The sequence below is a fragment of the Marmota marmota genome, unplaced genomic scaffold, assembly GCF_001458135.2.
Source record: "Marmota marmota marmota unplaced genomic scaffold, marMar, whole genome shotgun sequence".
NCBI classification, from domain to species: Eukaryota; Metazoa; Chordata; class Mammalia; order Rodentia; family Sciuridae; genus Marmota; species Marmota marmota.
The window spans coordinates 16,659,461-16,683,210 of NW_026000196.1; the positions used below are offsets into that span (position 1 = coordinate 16,659,461).

Genomic DNA, 23,750 nt, shown 5'->3' on the forward strand with positions numbered 1-23,750 from the left:
GGCCCGAGGATGCAGCTCAGTGATTAAGTGCCCTGGGGTTTAATCCCTGGCATCCCCTGCACCCCCCACAAATCATTTCAGTCATACTTTTAGTCACTCATAAAATATGTTTATATTATATAACTTTTTGTTAATCAAAGTGAATACAAAGGAAATATTAGTTATTTGAAAAATACTTGTACATATTTTTGTTACTTCAAACCAGAATGGCCTTTTTTTTATTCTTTTAGTTTCATTTACTAGCATTCTGATTGAGACTTTTGTTGTGAAGAATTTCTGTGGGAGAAGCCACTTGTCTATGAATAATGAAAGACAATTTTTGTGGAAGGTAACAGGGATTTTGGATAGGACTCATTCCATATGCTTTAAGATACTTTTTAATTACTGGTAACCTATTCGAAACATGAACCCCTTTAAGGGACATATATACCTCTTTGCCTAGAGGGAAGAAAGAAGGAATTTGATGTATGATGGGAGAGGATTATAAAGATATATGATGGGAGAGGATTATAAAGATAGAGTTAAGATTTAACTTAAAAACTCTTTGAATGTCCTTCAGAAGAACTGTAATACTAAAATTAAAAGTATCTGCAAAACTGTGTTGAAAGGCCCATGACTGATACAAGTTTGGGTGTCAGGGAAGGTTTTCTTAAGGTGACAGTCTAAGGTTATATTAATCAGGATCTCACAAATGTTGCACATGCACAAGGATTTCAAGGACCACGAGTGCTAAAATAAACTATGATTTTGTTTCCATTTTCATTTTCTTTCCCTTGAGCAGAGTCCAAATAGTTTCTTTTTGCTTTTCCTATAAAAAAGAAAAGAAAAAAAAAAGAACTACTCTTATAGTGTTAGGTCCTTCTCATGGAGCAGATAAGAAAAATGTATGTTAAAATGTTGATTATTAGCATTTTCCAAACTACTCTACATACCCTGTGAAAAAATGTTGCCATGGCCAAATGAATGGGAACCTGCTGTTGAGTCACAATTAAATGGGTTTCTTAACTAGATAACTGCTCTTTAATATGCTAATGTGTGTTATGATAAACAATGTAGCATATTGTTTTTCCTAAACTCATTAGACACTGGGAGCACTGCTCTAAACTGGCAGTTATGTGAACATAGTTTGAGTAAACACTACTCAAAATGAAATAGCTCTGTAGTAACTACAATTACAATTATTTGTTGCAATTATTTGGTTTAGATAAAATTAATGTGGGTTATATGTGGGCATTGTTTTAGTTTTTGTGTATGTGTGTTGTTTTGACCTAATTGTTTTGTTTTATTGAACTGCCAGGTCAAATAATAGGATGGATGAGTAGAGCTTAAAATTAACTTAAAAATTGTTAAAATTCTTGGCAATTTATTTTGCACTTAAAGTATTTCTGGAAAAAAAAAAACTGCTGAATTGTTTGCCATTCCTTATATGCTTACAAGTTTTGGTTGTTCTTTTTATTCTGCTCTTCTGTTAGTTCCTCTTATTGAATAGCATTTGAAAGCTTTGTTAATGCAGTGCCCAACAAAAGATTTACAGAGCACAATAAAAGACTTTGAACTCCAGTATATATTGACTGGCTTGCAGCAAAGCTGTAGTTCTCTTTGTAGTATTTTTGCAAAAGGTTGTGGAATAAATAGAACTCTAAAGAAGTATATTTTTATGTGTTCTCATTAGAAGCACAGTACATTTTTCTATGACACTTGTATTTGACAGAAACTATATATACTTTGGATTTTTTTTCATTTTATATTGTCAAAACTTGTGAGACTAACAAAGATTTTTATAGAAGCACTGCATATATACTTATTAAATTGTTTTGTTGTATTTCAGCAAACCAAAATATTAAGAAAGCAAATTCTTAGATTTTTAATTTATTTGTGATCATTCTTAGGTAAAATAAATACAACTAGTAAATTGGAAATGAAAATTGTTGCATTTCTTGTTCTAAGGAATCCCAAACTATGTAATGAAGTACTACCATATTAGCATGCAATTACTTTAATTTTTATTATTATAAAAGTAATACATGGACAAAGAAATAAAGTTTAAACAGCATAGAAAAGTTTAAAAGTCTACTTCTTTCTATGCCTTATTTTATTCCTAGCCTTGATATTAATCATTTCTTAATACTTTTTGTTTTCATTCTGCAGGTGGTTACCTCCATAAGGCTAAACAATTGCAAATAATAAATCTAGAGACATGTTACTTTTGTATTAAGATTGATGACCCAAATAAGNGGGGGGGGGGGGGGTCAGCAACCAACCACTCCATTTTTCAAAGTGGTTACTTATGCAAAATTTAAAGAAACTGAAATTAATCAATTTGGTAACATGAAATGTATATACCCTAAATATTTTCTCCTTAAAATTTCACCTTGTTTTGGGTCTAGAAAGTGAGATGAACACAGTTGTCATAACATCATTCTTTCCAGAGAACAAAATATGGACTGCTTTTAGTTATTCTCTGCAAAGTAGAGAAATAAAAAAAATTTATTCTGGACTTATGATACTGTGATATTTCTTAAGGCAGTGATCCTAATAGTTTTATACCTACAATGGACACCTAGTGGTTCCATTCAACTCAAAGCCTGAAAATTCTTTGTGTTACCTCAGTAAAGCAGAAAAGGCCTACTTAGAAGAAATCTGTGAAATAGACAATCACTAAAATGAAACATAAAATGAAAATCTGCGTATGTGGTCTCCATAAATCTTATAGAATGAGGAAGATAAAGGGTTTTTCCAAGAAGAAATCCATGTGCTGATATAAGGCAATAATAAAGATGCTAAGTTTCATAATAAATGCTTTTGAAATTCAAGGATAGAATATATCTGAAGAAGAGAGATGTGCCCTTTCTCTCTAGCAGTTAGTTATAATTGCCAGTTAGCAAAAACACTTCCTAGTTGTTTTTTTTTTCTTCTCTTCTGCAATATTCTTAGTGGCATTTTGCCATGTACCTCAAATACCAAATTGATCATTTGGTTAGATGTTCAGTAAACATCTGGAAAATAATTTATTTTGAAAAATACTGAGGGAGATTCTAGTGCATAATTTAATTGCACACAAAGCACCAAGTAAAATGTCAAAACAAGGTGATTTTCTTTCTTGCAGTACTTCTTTAACATTTAAATTTTTTCTATTGGAAATTAATTGGCAAGCTTGTCACCCTGTCATAAATATTTAAGTCAAATCAGTTTCTTTTGTCTTTCTCAAATGTCATATGTTCAGAAACATTTAAAGTTCTCAAATAATGTTAATTATATTTCATAAATACAATAGATATTCTGTTAAGAGGGCTTCTTAATTACCAATCTGATTTTGTTAAAAAAAATAAGTTCCCATATTGCTTATATTAGAAAGATACATAATTCATAGATTTTTACAGTGTGATTTCAGATATTGATTTTATTCTCAGATCCTTTGTTATTAAATATAACCTTCCACATATTCAAAGTTATAGATATATAGCAAGCTCCTTATAAGTATGGACAGTTTTGTCCCTATGTTGGCAGCCCCTAAATAATGCATTACTGAGAGTATTAAAATTGTTAATCATAAGTTCATGTTTATAGAATATTATCCCTTAGAGCCAGTAGAATCAATGGTTAGGTTCCAAAGCAAGTCTCCCAACAAGTATTAAAGTTATAGTACATGGGCAGTTGTGCTAGGGATGGAACCCAGTGCCTTGCCCATACTAGGGAAGTGCTCTACTCCTGAGCTAACCTCCAAGGCCAGCCTGGTGCCTTTGAAGTCCATTGTTCACTTGCTCTTATAGAAAGGAACATGTGCAAGTTCAGTTACAGTGTAGCATAAGCATGAAGGTGGGAGAATTACACTGGTGCTGTTTGAGCCCTAAAAATAAACACCCCCTCACTCTTATTAGATCATCATGTGAGCCAAATGCAAGCTATTTCTAACCCATCCAGTAGGTCAGTTACAACAAGGATTTGGTTTTTCCAAACTGGATAGATTTGGTAGTACCTTCTCAATGTGGAAATGATATAAAAACAAATATATTTAGATTCCAAATTTATAAAGTCACATCATTCATTTCTTTAATTAGTTTTTTTTTTAAAGAGAGAGTGAGAGAGGGAGAGAGAGAGAATTTTAATATTTATTTTTTAGTTATTAGCAGACACAACATCTTTGTTTTGTATGTGGTGCTAAGGATCGAACCCGGGCCGCACGCATGCCAGGCGAGTGTGCTACCACTTGAGCCACATCCCCAGCCCCACTTTGATTACTTTTTGAAGACCTTTGTTTCAAGAAGACTCCATGTTTTTAGTTTGAAATAAGATCTCCTAATAGGGGCTCCGTTGTAGAGCGCTTGCCCCCTGGGTTCAATCCTCAGCACCGCATATAAATAATTTAAATAAAAGATCCATTTACAGCTAAAAAAGAAAAATTTTTTAAAAAGATCTCCTAATATAGGAGTTTCTAAATGATTCCCCAGAGAGTATCATTATTATAAGAATGCCTCTAAACTGTCACTGAGGATACTAATCTTTATTTAAGCCTTTAAAGAATTGTTTTTCTTTTGGACTTGCCTTCAGAGTTTGAGGTATGTTCTTAATAAAATCGTGGTGGCAGATCCTTATCATTTTTAGAGTGGATTTGATCCCTAGAATCCATGTAATAATTGTCTATCAAGGCAAGTCCAAAATAGGAAGTCAAAAAATATGAAACCAAATCATTGAATTGGTTTTGCTGGCTTATGACCTTGAAGGACAATATTTATTTGCTTACATAGCTTCTGAAATGATTGCTGAAATTTAGTTACATTATTTTATTCTGTAAGTTACACACATTGTATTTATTTCTTTAAAACTATATCAGCTATAGGAAATAAGACACAAGAATTAGAAAGTACATAAAAGTCTGAGGCTATGTAGCATTTGGGCAGCTGGTCTTCTGTCCAGCAATTTCTTATAGAATACTCCCATCATTTGCATTCACAGAGATAATTCTAAGAGATTGATGAAAATTAAATTATATTCAGTGTGTAACAAATCTCCGGCAGTCTAGGATTTCATATTTCTTTTTTCCAGGACTTGTGAGTCACCTCCAAAGTCCACAACAATTGTAGTTTTATTAAGCAACTACTCGGAATTGTGTGATTTTTTTTTAATTTTTATTTTTTGCAGCCCCACTCTAGTCTGTGCTCACTTAACAAGTGAGGCAGTTTAAGAAATTTGTTAATTATTTCAGAATATTTACTGAATGTTTATCATGTCTGAGACAACTAGAGCAGGAACCCTGCTTTTATAAAGTTTATTTTCTAGTGGGAGATACAGGTATAGTTTAACAGGTAAATAAATTAATAAACCAAATAAATTATGGTAATGCAAGGAAGAAAACAAATGATAGATGCTATAATTGAGAAATGGAGGACCTACTTAGTCATTGAAGATCTTTGTGAAAATATGATAATAAAGTTCTAAAAGACAAGAATGAATCTATTGAGCTGGGGGTGTAGTTCAGTGGTACAATATGCGCTTACCATAAGTTTAGTCCCCAGTACCAAAAAAAAAAAAGAATCAGTCTACATGTTTAAGAGGCAGGCAAAGAACATTCCTGACAGATGATAGCAGATTCAAAGGCTCTGAGGGAAGAAATCTCTTGACATTTTATTGGACCAGACAGAGGACAAGGTAACTTGATTGTAGTGAGGTGGGTGAAAGAGGCAGACCAGGGCTGATCAGGGGAATGTTGGTGGTAAGATGGTATTCAAGAATTCTGTTTACAGACATGGAGTAGGAAGCAAGGGCAGAATTTGAGACAAAGAAGGAACACGACATGACCTATAGTAATACCACTTTGGCTTCTGGGTGCAAAATGGATTGGAAAGGGCCAGAATAGAAGCAAAAAGCTAAAATGCTGTCTTGTGAGCTCCAGATGTGGATAATATGGCCTGGGAGAACAGACAGTTTGGGTAAAGTCATACAGCTAAGTGAGTGATAGTTTTAAATCTAGGTTAGTTTAACCTGTGTTTTCCTTACTGCTAGATTAAAAGCTTTTAGAATAGATGTTTCTGGTCACTTATACCTCAAATTGTGATGACTTTTCTTGTTGAATTCCTTCTCTTGGTAGTCTGTTTCTTTACTTCCTATTATTTCCTAGGCAGGTACTCTTGAACCTTCTTTTCTTTTTAGGAAGATGCTCCCTTATTCTTTGTTCCTTTAGAATTTCACTGTCTTTTTCCTTCTGCCATTTCTAATCTATTAAAGTCATTAAATGAATTTTTGATTTTCATTTACATTTTAGTTCTAAAATTTCCATTAAAAATAATGCCAACTTTTCTGCTGAAACTCCGTCTCTTTATTCATCAAGACTAATTTTCTTTAATTTTAAAAATGTTTTAAATTTCTAACATTTATTTGTAATACCTGCTTTAAAGTCTTTGATAAATTGAATGCCTAGTCTATTTCTAGAGCAGTTTCTATTGACAATTTTTTCTCCCTTCTCTGACCATGAGTCATATTATCTTGTTTTGTTGTCTAGCTTTTAGGGGTTTTTGTTTGGTTGATTTTTTTTTTAATGGTAGAATCTTCCAGGTGGCATACACCTATAATTCCAGATACTCAGGAGACTGAAGTAGGAAGATTGCAAGTTTAAGGCCAGTCAACTTAGTGAGACCCTATCTCAAGAAAGGATTTGGGATGTAGCTCAGTGATAAAGCACCCCTGGGATCAATCCCCAGTGCAATCCATCAATCAATCAATAACTGACATGTAGGACTCTAAATTCTTCTGACTTCCTCTGCACATTATTGGCATTGGTTCTACTAGGTAGTTTAGTCATGCCTAATCACCTTGAACTTGTTTAGAATTGATTTTGTTAGTATATATACTAGTGTGGAAAACCTAGGGTGTTTTTCAAATTCTTTTGTCAGAGCAGGGCTTAGCTGCTAACCTCTGCCTTCCCTTGTCCAATCTTGGCTTCAGGCTTTGTTAGGTGGGTGTGGAATAGGTCTCAGTCTAGGATGTGGTTTTTCTGGTGAGGCTTTTTTTGGTTTCTCAGTCGGATGTCAGTTATTAACAAGGTCTTTCTTCTCTGGCTGGTCCAGGACTTCAGTGCACTTCAGAGCTGTTTGAACACCTCTGTCCTGCTGTTGGCCTCTAGCAGTACTCTCTGATAACCTTTGAGTTTTCTCACCTGGCCCTATCCAGGAACTGGAGGGAGTCCCCTACATTGGCTTCTGCCTCCTTAATTTTCCCATCACTTCCCTTTTCTCTTGCTCTCTGCTCCTCAGAATCCAGCTGCGCAGCTGCTTCCAATTCTGATTTCTGCCCCCTAAGCGTGAGGATTACTGTACTTGGATCTGTCTACACTCTTATTGTAATGACGTTATTTGTCTCTTATGCCAATTCCATTCTGTTTTGCTGAAACTCCTTAGTATTTTTCATATTTTTAGGGAATTATTATTCTTTAGGGGACTATATTTCTTTTAAGTCAGTTTTGTCCATTTAAAAATAATTAGAATTCTTATTGGAGTAGAGTCACATGTACATATGAAGTTTTAGAAGGTTGCTGTTTTCATGAAACTGAGTCTTGCTATCCACAGTGCTGTCTTTCTGTTTTTGAGGTCCTGTTTAAATCTTTCAATAAGTTTTATAATTTCACTACTAGGAGTCTTGAGCTTTTCTTAATGTATTTCTAGGTATTCTATAGTTTTAGTCAATAATGTGGATAGAAATTTTGTTATTGTTTCTAACATGTTATTGTGATATAGAGAGATGGTTGTTTAAATATTTCTTGTGTTAGCTGTCTTCACAAATTTTTATTACTCTAGTCTTTTTTCTTTTCTGGTTCTGTTAGGTCCACAGTTATATTGTTTTCACTTAGAGATGATATTGTCTCTTCTTGTCTATATTTATTTCACTTTTTAAAATATTTCATTACCTTTAACCTTTCAAGCAATTGTTGTGGTACTGACATCACAAGATTTACTTATTTAAGCCGTTGTCACATTCTTACTTGATTTGATTTGCTAGTATTTCTAACAGAATTTTTAAGTCTATATTTTTAAAAGATTTGAGAGTTTTCCTTTCTTAGCTAGACTTCCCCATGGTTTAAGATAATTTGGGTAAAATATATAATAACCATTGTCTTACAGTTGCCTATACCATTCAGTGCAGTGACATACTGTATAGGTTTGTAACCTAGTAACCATAGAAGATACCATATGGCCTTGGCGTGTGGTAGGCTGTGCATGTAAGTATGCTTTATGGGGTTCATATGACAAAATTGCCAAGTGATGAGTTTCTTAGAACGTATCCTGGTTGTTGAGTGATGCATGACTATGATAATTCAGTTTAAAAGGACTTTAATTCTCATGTCAGAGAAGCAAGTTAAACTCCTTCTTAAGGACATATGAATTCTGCTTTAAAATAAAATTACTTGAGAATATATGCAGGATTTGATCCCAGTTGTTATGAGTAATGTGTAGAAGTTTGCATGATGATTTTAGTTAACTCAAGGATGTGTGTGACACCTGAATGCTGTTCTTTTCCCTTTAAGCCTCCATCAAGATGGACTTATATTTCAGTTGAATCCAAGTTGCTTTTATTTCTTTTGTTTGACCAAAGAAGGTAGTCTTCTCCCAAGAGCCCCTTTCTCTCTCAGACATATGTGTTCGTAGTTTTTTCGCTGATAAAAACTACATCAGTTATGAAAGTATTTATATTCCAAATTTATATTTAAAATATTGTACACTATGATGAACTGAAAATTAGAAATATTTTTTGCCATGTATTGTTGAATTTGATCATATGATATATCTCATTTAATCACATCATTAACCTCTTGAATTAGGTGTTATGTAATATCTCCTGTTTTTAAGGAAACTTTTTGTTTGTTTGCAAACCAGTGATCTAAATAATTGAATAACTAGCTCAAATTTGCACAGCTTTTAAGTAAACAGAATTATGATTTGAACCTACTTCTACATAATAAATCATATATCTTCTACAGCCCCATCAAGAGAAAGCAGACAAATATAAAGAGGGAGACTTACTGTGTAAAAAATGGAATTTGGCTATGAAATATTGTCTTTTATTTTTTTGTATGATCCCCTTACCCAGAAGTGCTGTGGAGCTTAAATTAGAGCTGTTTTTAGTGGTACCAGAAAAAGCCAGAGCTTGAAAATAGCAAGCCTTGTTATTGACTCTGTGGTCACTGGCTTGGCTTGCCGTGGGTGGCTTCCTTCCCATTCCATTTAAATTTTAGGTTAGTTCAGTGTACATCTTCACAGAATGATGATTTAAACTTACTGTTTTTTCTTTTCAAATTGACACTCTAATGCTATTTTTATGCTTAGTCTAAGTAATTATGATGTGGCAATAATGAATTTGTTTTCAGGATACTCTATGTAAGCAGCTGAAACGTTTTAAGGTATTGTATATTTAGCATAAAAGTAAACACTACCAAAAATTGTGGAGTTAGGATTATTCCATGGACATTAAGGAAGTGAGGTATACAAAGTGATGTTTACTTACAAGGAGGAAAGAAAGGCAGGTGAAAGTGGTGTGGTGACCAGGAGACCCAGCTGAAAAGAGTAGGATTCTACCAGGATTCCAAAACAAGTGTTATAACCTAGTGTTACTATTACATTAATTTGAAGGTGACATAGAAATAAATATTTTTGAAGATGTCTATAGTGCTGAATTTAAAAATTAATTATAGATACTTGTTAAAAAGAAACACAATTATATTGAAAAGAAGACTTTGGAAAAATACAAGGGGCACTTTACTAGAAATAAAAAGTTATATAACTGATTAAATTATGGGAATCTGCACCCAGAATAACTTTTGTGCTTATTTAGAATGTTCAGATAATCCGTATCTGAAACTTTTAAAGTTTCGCTTTAACAAACAATACATGTAGCTGGGCATGATGGAGCCCACCTGTAATCTCTGCAACTCGGGAGACTGAGGCAGGAGGATCACAAGTTTAAAGCCAGCCTCAGCTACTTAGCAAGAACCTAAGCAATTTAGTACAATAAAAATTTAAATGGGCTGGGAATGTGGCTCTGTGGTTAAGCATCCCTGAGTTTAATCCCCAGGAAAAAAAAAATTAACATTTAGAGGAATTTTTTTTGTTTAGTTTATATTTATTTGTTTGTTCGTTTGTTGGTTTGTTTTTTTCAGTGTTAGAAATTGAACCTGGGGCCTTGTGATGCTGGACAAGCACTCTATCACTGGTTACTTTCCCAGCCCAATGAGTTACTGTTTTTATTTTAATACACAGGAAAATTCATCCTTCTGATATACAGTCATGTAACCACCATCACACTCAAAATATCTAAGAATTTTCACACCCTCCAAGATCCTCCTGTACAAACCTTTGTCCACTTATATATAAATCTTATATATAGACCTTTGTCCACTCTTCAGGCCTTGGCAATCTGTTTTCTATTTCAGTAGTTTTGCCTTTACCAGAATATCATATAAATGGAATGGTGTAGTACATATCCTTTGAATCTAGCTTCTTTTGCTTGGCATGATTCGGTTGAAATTCAACTACTTTCCATGTGTCCATATTCCTTTTTATTGATTAGTACTATTGGATTGTATAGATATGCCAGAGTTTGCCCATTTGCCTGCTAAAAAAATTTATTCATCTTTTTCAAAATTGTTTTGGCTCTTCTAAATACTCTGCATCTTAAATATAAAACTTAAAATCAACCTGTTAATATCTACTTTAAGAAAAGCCTCCAAAGATTTTTATAAGGGATTGTGTTGATCAATTTGAACAGTATGACATCTCAACAATATTGAGTCTTCATATCCATAAGGTCAAAGTGTCTGTTTATTTAGATCTTTAGTTTCTTTCAGCAATATTTTGTAGTTTTTACCATATAAGTTTTATATTTAGTGTTGTATGAAAGGAGAGAAGGTTAGCACTAGCCTTGACAAAGATGGAAGAGGCCCTTGGGCCTGACAACACATGTACAGTTAAGGCATTACCACCTACTTCTTGGCATCTAACCATCATTTTAAGAACACTCAAGAAAGAAATTAAAGAAGACCTTAGAAAATGGAAAGATCTCTCATGCTCTTGGATAGGCAGAATTAATATTGTCAATATGACCATACTACCAAAAGCACTATACAGATTTAATACAATTCCAATCAAAATCCCAGTGACATTACTCATAGAAATAGAAAAAGCAATCATGAAATTCATCTGGAAAAGTAATAGAACAGCCAAAGCAATCCTTAGCAAGAAGAGTGAAGCAGGAGGCATCATAATACCAGACCTTAAACTGTACTACAGAGCAATAGTAACAAAAATGGCATGGGATTGGCACAAAAATAGATAAATACAGTTATCTCCTACTAGATAAAGATGGCAAAAACTTATATTGGAGAAAAGAATAGCCTCTTTAACAAATGGTGCTGGGAAAACTAGAAATCCATAAGCAGCAAAATAAAATTAAGTCCTTACCTCTCACCATGCGTAAAACTCAACTTGAAGTGGATCAAGGACCTAGGGATTAGGCCAGAGACCCTGTGCCTAGTAGAGGAAAAAATAGGCCCAAATCTTCATCATGTCCAATTAGGCCCTGACTTCCTTAACAAAACTCTTATAGCTCAAGAAATAAAATCAATCATCAATAAATGGAAAGGATCCAAACTGAAAAGCTTCTTCTCAGCAAAAGAAACAATCAGTGAGGTGAAGAGAGAGCAAGAGAATGGGAGCAAATTTTTACCACATGCACATCAGACAGAGCACTAATCTTCAGGATATATAAAGAACTCAAAAAAACTTAACATTAAAAAAAATAAATAACCCAATCAATAAATGGGCTAAACATTACCACCTACTTCTTGGCATCTAACCATCATTAGATGGTTACACAAGGATACACCCTGATATTATCACAGACACCTCTCAGAAGAAGAAATACAAATGGTCAACAAATATATGAAAAAAGGTTCAACATCTCTAGTAATTACAGAAATGAAAATCAAAACTACTGATTGCAGAATCACATCGGTTACGCATCCACATTTTTACATAATGCCATATTTGGGGTAAAAATGGGAGTTCATAACCCACTTGAATCTAATGTATGAAATATGATATGTCAAGAGCTTTGTAATGTTTTGAACAACCAATAAAAAAATAAAAAAGGTAAAAAAAAGCAAATCAAAACTACTCTAAGATTTCATCTGACTCCAGTCAGAATGGCAGTTAAGAATACAAGCAACAGGGCTGGGGTTGTGGCTCAATGGTAGAGCACTTACCTAGCATGTGTAAGGCCCTGGGTTCGATCCTGTGCACCACATAAAAATAAATAAATAAAATAAAGGTATTGTGTCCAACTACAACTAAAAAAATAAATATTTTTTTTAAAAAGAATACAAGAAACAATAAGTATTGGCAAGGATGTGGAAGGAAAGGCACACTCTTACATTGTTGGTGGGACTGCAAATTGGTATAACCAACGTGGAAAGCAGTATGGAGATTCCTTAGAAAACTTGGAATGGAACCACCGTTTGACCCAGCTATCCCACTCTTCCGTCTATACCCAAAGGACTTAAAACCATCATACTACAGTGACAATGCCAAATCAATGTTTTTAGCAGCTCAATTCATAATAGCTAAACTGTGCCCTTCAATAGATGAATGGATAAAGAAACTGTGGTATATATACTCTATGGAATATTACTCAGCATTAAAAGAGAATAAAATTATGGCATTACAGGTAAATAGATAGAGTTGGAGAATATCATGCTAAGCGAAATAAGCAAATCCCTAAAACCAAAGGCTGAATTTTCTCTCTGGTAAGTTGATGCTGATCCATAATGGTGGGGGAGGCATGGGAAAAATGGAGGAACTTTGATTGGGCAAAGGGGAGGGAGGAAAAGGGATGGGGCATGAGGGTACGAAAGATGGTGGAATAAGATGGACATCATTACCCTAGGTACATATATGAAGATGGGAGTGGTGTGACTCTGTGTACAACCAGAGTTATGAAAAATTGTGCTCCATATGTGTACTATGAATTGAAGTGCATTGTGTTCTTATGTATAACAAATAAATTAATAAAATTTTTAAAGTTTATATTTCTTTTGTTCAGTTTATTCTACACTTTTCATTTTTGAGGCTATTCTGAGTAGGATTATTAATTTCATTTTGGCATATTTTTTCCTGGTATATAGAAAACAACTGATTTTTAAATTTTTTAGCATTTATTGTAAGTTGCGTATACATTTCCTTCCATCCTCCCTTCCTTCCTTCCTTCCTTCTTTCTTTCTGTTATTTACTACACAAGGATACACCCTGATTTTTATAATAAAAGCATGGAGTACAACCTGCTCCAGTTCAGTCTCCAGCACTCCCTTTCCCTACTGCTCCCCTCTCTCTACTCCACTGATCCCTCTTTAATCCATTTACAGTGTACTTTTTTTCTTTTTTAATCAGGCCCTGTGGATACACCTGATGCTGGGATCCATTGTGCCACATCCATGCACGCACATTCATTCCACTCTTCTTCCCTTTGCCTGGCCCTTGTCCTCCTCCTCAATCCCTTTTGTCTACTCTACTGATCTTTCCTCTGTTTTGATGAAATTCCCTCTTCATTTTTTATTTATCCCCCAAAGCAACTATTTTTTTTAAATATTGATCTTTTATCTAGTGACCCTATTACACTTATTAGTCCTAGCTAGTAGTTTTTGTGGATCCCTTAGAGTTTTCTACTAAGGGTCATGTCTACTATGAATAAAGAATGCTTTACTACTACTTTTTCATTTTTGACACTTTTTGTTTTTTACCTTAATGCATTTGCTAGAACCTCCAGTTCATGGAGTTACTAGTAACAGAGAGAGTTGGCTTCTTTGCTTGTTCCTTCTCTTTAGTCTCTTGCCACTAAATTCGATCTTTAACTTTGGATGTTTTGTAGGTTCCCTGTGGAGGGTTAAAGAAGTTACCTGTCTATTGAAATGAGTGTACAGTTTCTGCCTTATTCTATGAGCATATGTATTGTATTGATTAATTTTTCAAGTGTTAAATCAGCCTTATATTCCTGGCATCAGTTTTACATGTTCATGATGTATAATTATTTTTACATGTTGTTAGTTTTTGTTTGCTCAGATTTTGTTTAGCATTTTTGCATTTATATTCACAAGGGATATGAATCTGTAGATTTATGATGTTTTTGGCTAACTTTAGTTTTAGGGTAACAATGGTTTCATAAAATGAGGAAGTATTTTCTCCTGTTTTCTAAAGAAGTTTGTAAAGAATTATTTTTTCTTTTTTTTGAGAGAGAGAGAGAGAGAGAGAGATCTTTTTGATATTTCTTTTTTAGTTTTCGGCGGACACAACATCTTTGTTTGTATGTGGTGCTGAGGATCGAACCCGGGCCACACGCATGCCAGGCGAGCGCGCTACCGCTTGAGCCACATCCCCAGCCCTATTTTTTCTTTAAATATTTCTTAGGAGATAAATATTTAGTAGAATAGAAAAGCCACCTGGACCTGGACTTTACTTTATGGAAAAAATTAAATTAACTAATTCAGCTTTCTTACATATGATAAATCTATTCACACTTTTAATGACTTCTTGAATTAGGTATGGTAATTTGTGTCTTTTGCAAAATATGCTCATTTCATCTAAGTTGCTAACTTGTTGGAACAAATTTGTTGGTAGTGTCCCTTATAATCTTTTTAGTGTCCACAAAGTTAATAGTGATGCCCCATCTTTTGTCCCCAATATTGGCAATTTATGTTCTTTTTTTATTATTTATTTAGATTAGTGTAGCTAATGGTTTGCCAATTTTATCTTTTTAAAAGGAACTAACTTGGTTTTTATTGATTTTTTTCTATCACATTTCTGATTTCTATTTCATTATTCCCTACTGTAATTTTTATTATTTCCTTTCTTCTTATTACTTTGGGTTTAGTTTTTACCTCCTTCTCTCCTTTCTCAAAGTGGAAGCTCAGGAAATGGATTTGAGAATTTTCTTCCCTAATATAGGCATTTAAGTTGTCATTATCCCATTCAACATATCCTTGCAGTCCATCAGTTTTGATACTCTGTGTTGACTGTTGTCATTTGGTTAAAAATATTTCCTCTTAGTACTGTCTTCATAGTGTCCCAGAGATTTTGATGTGATCCCGTTCTTGGATTTCTGTTCATGGTTTACCATCTTCTCCGCATGTTCAACTCTACTTTCAAGATTATATATTTTGTCTTCATTGTCTGAGGTTCCATCTTCCAAGTGGTCTAGTCTGTTAGTGATGCTTTCTATTGAATTTATAATTTGGCTTACTGATTCCTTCATTTTGAAGATTTCTGCTTGTTTTTTCCCCCACAATCTCTAACTCTTTATTGAAGTTTTCTTTCACTTCCTGTATTTTTTTATTTCACTCCTTATACTATCCTTTACTTCACATATCAGCTTAACTATATACAATCTGAAGTCCTTCTTGGACATTCTTCTTCAGTGTTATCAGTGACTTCTGTTGTTGAAGCATCTTGGTTTGTTTGGGGTGCTTTATTACCTTGTTTTTTCATGTTGTTAGTGTGTTTTCCCATCTAAAAATATGGATCTAATGCAGGATAAATTCTACCCTGTAGACCTATAGTGTCCCTGAAGATTTCCAGTGCTTCACCTTTACTGGTGAGACCAATATCAACAGCACTCAGTGTACACAATATATAACCTTAAACCTAATAGCTCCCACTAAGGCATCTACTGCTGTCTCTCATTAAACCAAAATGATGAGTTCAATAACTTTCTTATAGTACTAACAGAATATTTGTTAAAATGGTTTAAAGTTTCAAATAGTGGATGAGAGAACAGAGGTACATCTCAAAGGCCTAGAAAAATAAGAACAAATCAATATTAAAAGCAGTAGAAAACAGGAAATAATTAAAATCAGAGCTGAAATCAATGAAATTGAAACAAAAGAGACAATTGAAAAAATTGACAAAACAAAAAGTTGGTTCTTTGAAAAAATAAATAAAATATATAAATACCTGGCCATGCTAATGAAGGGTTTAAAAAAGAGAAAACTCAAATTACTAAAATAAAAGATGAAGAAGGAAATATCACAACAGACACGTCTGAAATACAGAAGATAATTAGAAACTATTTTGAAATTTATACTCTAATAAAATAGAAAATATTAAAGACATTGACAAATTTCTAGAGACACGTGACCTACCTAAACTGAATGAGGAGGTCATACATGATTTAAACAGACCAATTTCAAGTAGTGAAATAGAAAACGCCATCAAAGCCTACCAACCGGGCTGGGGATGTGGCTCAAGCGGTAGCGCCCTCGCCTGTCATGCGTGCGGCCTGGGTTCAATCCTCAGCACCACATACAAACAAAGATGTTGCGTCCACCAAAAAAACAAATATTAAAAAAATTCTCTCTCTTTCTCTCTCTCTCTCCTCTCTCTTTAAAAAAACAAACAAACAAACAAAAACCTACCAACCAAGAAAACCCCAGGACCAAATGGATTCTCAGCAAAGTTCTACAAGAGTTTCAAAGAAGAATTAACACCAATGTTCCTCAAAGTATTCCATGAAATAGAAAAGGAGGGAACCCTTCCAAACTCATTCTTTGAAGCTACTATCTGATACAAAAACCAGACACATCAAGGAAAGAAAACTTCAGACCCATATCCCTGATGAACATAGATGTAAAATTTTTCAATAAAATTCTGTCAAATTGCATTCAAAACATTAAAAAGATAGTGCACCATGTTCAATTGGGATTCATCCCAGGGATGTAGGGTTGGTTCAGCATACAAAAATCAATAAATGTAATTCATCATATTAATAGACTTAAAAACATGACTCACATGATCATCTCAGTAGATGCAGGAAAAGCATTTGACAAAATACAGCACACCTTCATGTTAGAAACACTAGAAAAACTATGGATAGTAGGAAAAAGATATCATATGCTAAACCCAAGGCCAGCATCATTCTAAATGGAGAAAAATTGGAAGCATCCCTGCTAAAAACTGGAACAGGGTAAGGATGTCCTCTTTCACCACTTCTATTCAGCATCATCCTTGAAACTGTAGCCAGAGCAATTAGACAAAAAGAGAGAGAGAGAAAGAAAGAAATGAAATAAAGGGATACAAATAGGTAAAGAAGAACTCAAACTATTTGCCAATGACATGATTCTATATCTAGAAGATCCAAAAAATTCCACCAGAAAACTTCTAGAACTAATAAATGAAGTCAGCAAATTAATAGGATATAAAATCAACACCAATAAATCAAACACATTCCTATATATCAGTGATGAATCCACTGAAAAAGAACTTAGGAAAACTATTCCATTCACAATAGCCTCCAAAAAAATAACAAATCTGGGAGTCAATCTAACAAAGAAGTGAAAGACCTCTACATTGAAAACTACATAACACTAAAGAAATTGAAGAAAACCTTAGAAGATGGAAAGATCTCTCATGCTCCTGGATAGGCAGAATTAATATTGTCAAAATGGCCATACTACCAAAAGCGTTATACAGATTTAATGCAATTCCTATTAAAATCACAATGACATTCTTCATAGAAATAGAAAAATCAGTCATGAAATTTAATTGGAAAAATAAGAGGCCCAGAATAGCCAAAGCAATCCTTAGCAAGAAAAGTGAAGTAGGAGGCATCACAATATCAGAACTTAAACTATACTACAGAGCTATAGTAACAAAAACGGCTTGTGTTGGCACCAGAATAGACTTGTAGACAAATGGTACAGAATAGAGGACACAGAGGCAAACCCACATAAATATGATTATCACATACTAGACAAGGGTGCTAAAAACATTCATTGGAGAAAAGATAGCCTATTCAACAAATGGTGCTGGCAAAACTGGAAATCCACATGTAGCAAAATGAAATTAAACCTCTATCTATCACCCTGCACAAAAATCAACTCAAAGTGGATGAAAGACTTAGGCACTAGAACAGAGACCTTGCACCTAATAGAAGAAGAAATAGACCCAAACCTGCACCACATTGGCCTAGGATCTGACTTCCTTAAATAAGATTCTTAAAGTGCAAGAAGTAAAATCAAGAATCAATAAATAGAATGGATTCCAATTAAAAAGCTGCTTCTCAGCAAAGGAAACAATAACATGAGGAGAGAGCCTACAGATTGGGAGAAAATCTTTACCACACGCACCTTCAATAAAGCATTAATCTAGGATATATAAAGAATTCAAAAACTTAACACCAAAAAAACAAATAACCCAATCAATAAATGGGCAAAGGAACTAAACAGAAACTTCACAGAAGAAGAAATACAATTGATCAACAAATATGTGAAAAAGAGTTCAACATCTCTAGCAATTAGAGAAATGCAAATCAAAACTAATATTTCATCTCACTCCTGTCAGAATAGCAATTATCAAGCATACAGGTAACAATAAATGTTGGTGAGGATGTGGTGGAAAAGGTAGATTCATACATTGCTGGTGGGACTTCAAATTGGTGCAACCACTATGGAAAACAGTATGGAGATTCCTCAGAAAATTGGAAATGGAACCACCATTTGACCCAGCTATCCCACTCCTTGGTTTATACCCAAAGGACCTAAAATCAGCATACTATAGTGACACAGCCACATCAATACTTATAGCAGCTCAATTTACAATAGCTAGACTATGGAACCAACCTAGGTGTCTCTCAATAAATTAATGGATAAAGAAAATGTGGTATAAATATACCCAATGGAATATACTCAGCTTTAAAGAAGAGTAAAATGGCATTTGCCAGTAAATGTTTCGAGTGGAGAATATCATGCTAAGCAAAATAAGCCAATCCCACAAACCAAAGGCCAAATGTTTTCTCTCCTATGCGGATGCTAATTCACAATAAGGCAGGGGACACTAGGGAAGAATAGCATTACCTTAGATTAGGTAGAGGGAAGTGATGGGAGGAAAAGGGTGGGGATGTGGGGATAAGAAAGATAGTAGAATGAAACAGACATTATTATTGTATGTATATACGCGACTACATGACCAATGTGATTCTACAACATGTACACTCAGAAAACTGAGAAATTATATCCCATCTATGTATGATATATCAAAGTGCATAAATGCATTCTACTGTCATGTATAACTAATTAAAACAAATAAAAAATGTTTAAAAAATATTTTCTAATTTTCCTTGTAATTTGTTTTCTTGTGGGTACTTAGAAGCATTTTGTGTAATTTCCATATATTTGGGGATTTCTCAGATTTCTTTATTTTGTGAGTTTCTACTTTAAATCCCATTTTATTTTGTCTGATTTCAGTACTTTTCAATATGATACTGGTTTAACAGTCTAGCATATGGTCTATCCTGGAGAATGTACCGTGTGTACTTAAAAATAATATATCTTATCATGTGCAAGACCTTAGGTTTGATTCCCAGCACCACAAAAAAGAAAAGAATATGTTTTCTGCTGTAGTGTTCTAAGATCTCAAATTAGGTCAATTTGGCTTATTGTGTAGTATAAGTATTTCTATTTATTTGATTATTCTGTCAGTTATTAAGAGTGACACAGTAAAATCTTCTATCATTGTTGAAATGTCTACTTTTTCTTTCAATTATGTTGTTATTTTGCTTCATGTAATTTGGGGTTCTTCTATTAGGCATGTGGCATCAAAATATTGACCATTTTTTATTATGAAATATTCCTCTCTCTCTCATAGTATTTCATATTCTAATGTCTATTTTTTTTCTAATATGTAGATTGCCACTCTCTCTCATGGTTATCATTTAAATTGTGCATTTTTCTTTATTCTTTTACTTTAAACCTTTGTGTGTTAGATACAGCATATTGTTTTTAATGCAGTCTTATACCTTCTTCCATTTATACAAGCCATTTTGTTATTTGTTCTACATATTTTATAACTTTTTTGTGCCTCTATATAAAATATGTATTCTACATATTTCATTTTTTTAATATTTATTTTTTAGTCGTAGTTGGACACAATACCTTTATTTTATTTATTTATTTTTTATGTGATGCTGAGGACTGAACCCAGGGCCTTGAATGTGCTAGGCGAGCAGTCTACCACTGAGCCACAACCCCAGCCCCTCTACTTATTTTATATCTTTTTGTGCCCGTTATTACCTTCTTTGATGATAGATAAATGTTTTTAGTGTGCGGTTTCAGTTCCTCTGTTGATGTTATTTCTTTTTTTAGTTTTCTTACCAATCCCCTGAATATGATGAAGTCATTTTTCTCTTCTTTCAAGATTTTATATTTATAGTTGTCTTTCATAATATAATTATGATGTGTAGAAGTGTAGAATTCTTTGTGCTTATCCTATTATTTATTGAGCTTCTTGATATTCATTATTTTTATCAAAATTTAGCTCCTGTTTATTTTGATGTTTTTCTGGCCCTTTCTCCACGTTCTCTTTTTATTGGAATCTTATCACACTTGTGTTGGTACAGTTGTTTTGTCCTGAAGATGTCTGAAGCTCTGTTCATTTTCCTCCAGTTTTTGCCCTTGCCTTTTCTAATTGGATCATACCCATTATCTATCACTGATTCTTTCATCTACCCATTCAAATCTGCTATTGAATTCTTCTTTGCACTTGTACTTTTCAACTTCAAATTTACATTTTTAATAATTTCTGACTTTTATTGAAGTTCTCTTTGAATCATCATTATCATATTTTTCTTTGGTTCTTTAAATGTATTTCTTTTTGTTTATTAAACAAATAACTGCTTTAACATCATTGTTTGCTAAATCTAACATCTGGGTTCGCTTAGCATGTTTCTATTTATTTTTTCTGAGTATGATTATACCTTTTTGTTTTATTATATGTAATTTTTTTCAACTGGATTTTTACATGATGTGATATAACAACTCCTGACTTTTGATTTATTTTTTGCTGAGGATTGTTATTATTGATATTTACTTCATTTCTTTGAGTAATTTTCTTGACTAAAAATCAGAAATTCATTTTCCCCACAGTGCTTCCCCACTAATGTTTCTGCTTGGTATTTTTTTTCTTTTAGCTTATTTTCGTAATTTTTAAGCTTGACTTTTTAGGATTTGTTCCTATCTCTGCACAGCTTAGAGGTTTAAACACCTTGGGCTAGTAAGGCTTCTACCATCAGCTGATGAATCTGTTTATAGATTTAGGAACACATTTAAAATTCATGCAGTTTTCAGGTTTACCCTGGCTTTTATGCAAGCTCTGTCTTGTCCTCTGTGCATGTGTGCAGTCGCCCTATATGCCTGGGATCTGTAAATAGCTTGAGTCCTCCTCTGGCCTCCTCTATGCTTGCCCACCACCATCAGGCAGTTATGTACAGAGCCTGTCTGTTCCCTTTAAGACTCTTTTATATCCCATGTCTCCTTCTTAAATTTTTGGGTCATCTATCCCAGCCAGGACCACACCTCAGCCTAGTAAAATCATTGGCCTATCATGTTTGATTATGACCAAGATTGCTACTTATTACTGACAACGTTGGGTGTGGGTTCTTACCTTTCATTCCAAACCAAGTCAGCCTCTCTGGCAGTGAAGCTTCTGGCTTGCAGCCTGCTCTGCCCCATTAAAACTACTATTATACTAAACCACCTGGGTTGGAGGATGGGAGCCACCTCTGGCAAATTTGTCAGATTTTAGCCCTTCTTATCAAAATTTCAGGAGGTTTTTGTGTTTTGTTTTTCCTCATGTTGATGTTTTTCCATGTGTCAGAATGGCTAGTCAAATTTCTAGAGTATCAGAATGGTTGCTTTTGATCAATTTGTTTAATTTGATAATTGCTTTTTTGGGCAGAGGATTCAGTAACGTCATTTTACCATCTGGGAAGTTCCTCTTTGGGTGGGGGGATCATTGTTTGCATGGTATATATGTTTGTTATTTTAGTTTATCTATGATTTCATATTTAGAATAAATTCTTTTAAGATAAAATAGATTTTTTTCCAAACACAATCCAATCTGACATTCTTTTAATTGGTGACCTTAGGCTATTTACAGTGGATGTAATTATTAATCTTTTTAGATTTAAGCCCACCATTTCATTATTTGTTTTCTGTTTGCAGCCTCTGGTTTTGTCTCTCTGTTCCCTGTTTCCTGTTTTGTATTATTTGAATATTTCTAATATTCTATTTTAATTTACTTACAGGCTTTTGGGTTTCATCTTCTTTGTATTTTTATTATGTTTAGTGATTAGTGAGTAATATATATATATATATATATATATATATATATAATATATATATTTTAAAGCCCACCTTGAAACTCCTTTTACTTTTCTCCACCAGTCTTTGTGTTTTATTTGTCATAAGGAATACAGTTTCACATATTGAAAACCACACCAGACAATACTCTTTTTACTTTCAGCAACTACACTTATCTTAAATTAAAAAGAGTCTATAGTCTGTTAAATTTACTCAGATATAAGAACTCAATTTGAAGACACAATGGCCAAAGCAGAAAATTTGGTGAGAGTCATAAATTTACAGATTGCAAAAGTGCATCAGAACCAAATGATATAAATTCAAAAAAGACATTTGCTGAGACATCATAATCATCAGCTCAAGAAAAAGATTTTTTAAAAAAATCTTGAAAGTAAATAAAATGATGCATTATATATAGGAGAATAATGTCTATGGAGGCTAGAAGACAACAGAACAGCATCTTTAAAGAATTGAAAGAAATGAGTGCTCAATCCAGATTTTGTACTTAGTGAAAATAATCTTAGGAATTATTATTTAAAAACAAACCCAAATAAGGGTAACCCAAGAAGAATTTGTTGCCTACATAACCTGCTCTTAAAGAAATGGCAGAAGTTTTCCATGCTGAAGTAAAAAATGTTAAAAACAGGAAACTTGGATTTTTAGGAATGAAGGAAGAGCAGTGTACTTCTTTACAACAAGAAAATGCTCTGGCCTCAGTGCAGATTTCAAACTTGATCATATTTGCTGGATTTATATTTTGCCAATAGTTTCTTCGTTTTTAACGTGAGCCCATTTTGGGGGCTCTTTCTCTATTACTGTCTGATATGTGCTACTACAGGTTCATTTCATGTTTCTTATGTAGAATCTTATATAAAATTGTTTGATTCTGATGTTTTCTAAAAATGTGATTTCCATTGGCTAAGCTAATAATTATATTTTTGAATGGATTAATAAAATAATAATGCCATATCCAGTTCTTAGATTTGTGATCTGTTATACTATGATCATGAACATTATTTTTATTTCAGACCACCAGAGAGGCTCTTTAATTTTACTTCACTTTCCTCCCCCAGATGCTTTAATCATATAACAAAATCATCAATTTTACAACAATATAATATGTAGTATGCAACACAGTATTTTAATTGGAACAATTGCTGACGTATTTTCTAACAAACAAGAAGGGCTACCTATTATGCTTCTTAGAAAAATGTCCTGGGCTGGAGTATAGGGCAGTGGTAGAGCCTGTACTTAGCATGCACAAGACCTTGATTTCTAGCTTCATCACTAAGAGAAAGAAAAAGAAATGTCCTTTTTTTTTTTTCTTTTTGCATTTGTTGATTTGCTATATGCATCCCTGAATGTTTCAGATTTAATAGAATTTGGTGGTGGAGATGGGTAATCAGGGGTGACCCCAGGGGGCACTTAACCACTGAGCCACATCACCAGCCCTTTTTATTTTTCATTTTGAGACAGGGTTTCACTAAGTTGCCCAGGGTCTCACTAAGTTGCTGAGACTACCTTTGAACTTGTGATCCTCCTACCTCAGCCTCCTGAGCTGCTGGGATTATAGGTGTGCACCACGATG

The 23,750-nt window shown here is 33.7% G+C and overlaps 1 protein-coding gene and 1 non-coding gene across 10 annotated transcripts in view; both read left to right on the forward strand.

Moving 5' to 3' along the window:
* Lrrc28 (leucine rich repeat containing 28) overlaps positions 1-23,750 on the forward strand; it is a 135,174-nt gene that overhangs the window by 56,710 nt on the left and 54,714 nt on the right. The window lies entirely within an intron of this gene.
* Positions 10,871-10,996, forward strand: LOC125612545. Its single transcript, XR_007342965.1, has one exon. It is a non-coding gene; the product is annotated as a U6atac minor spliceosomal RNA (small nuclear RNA).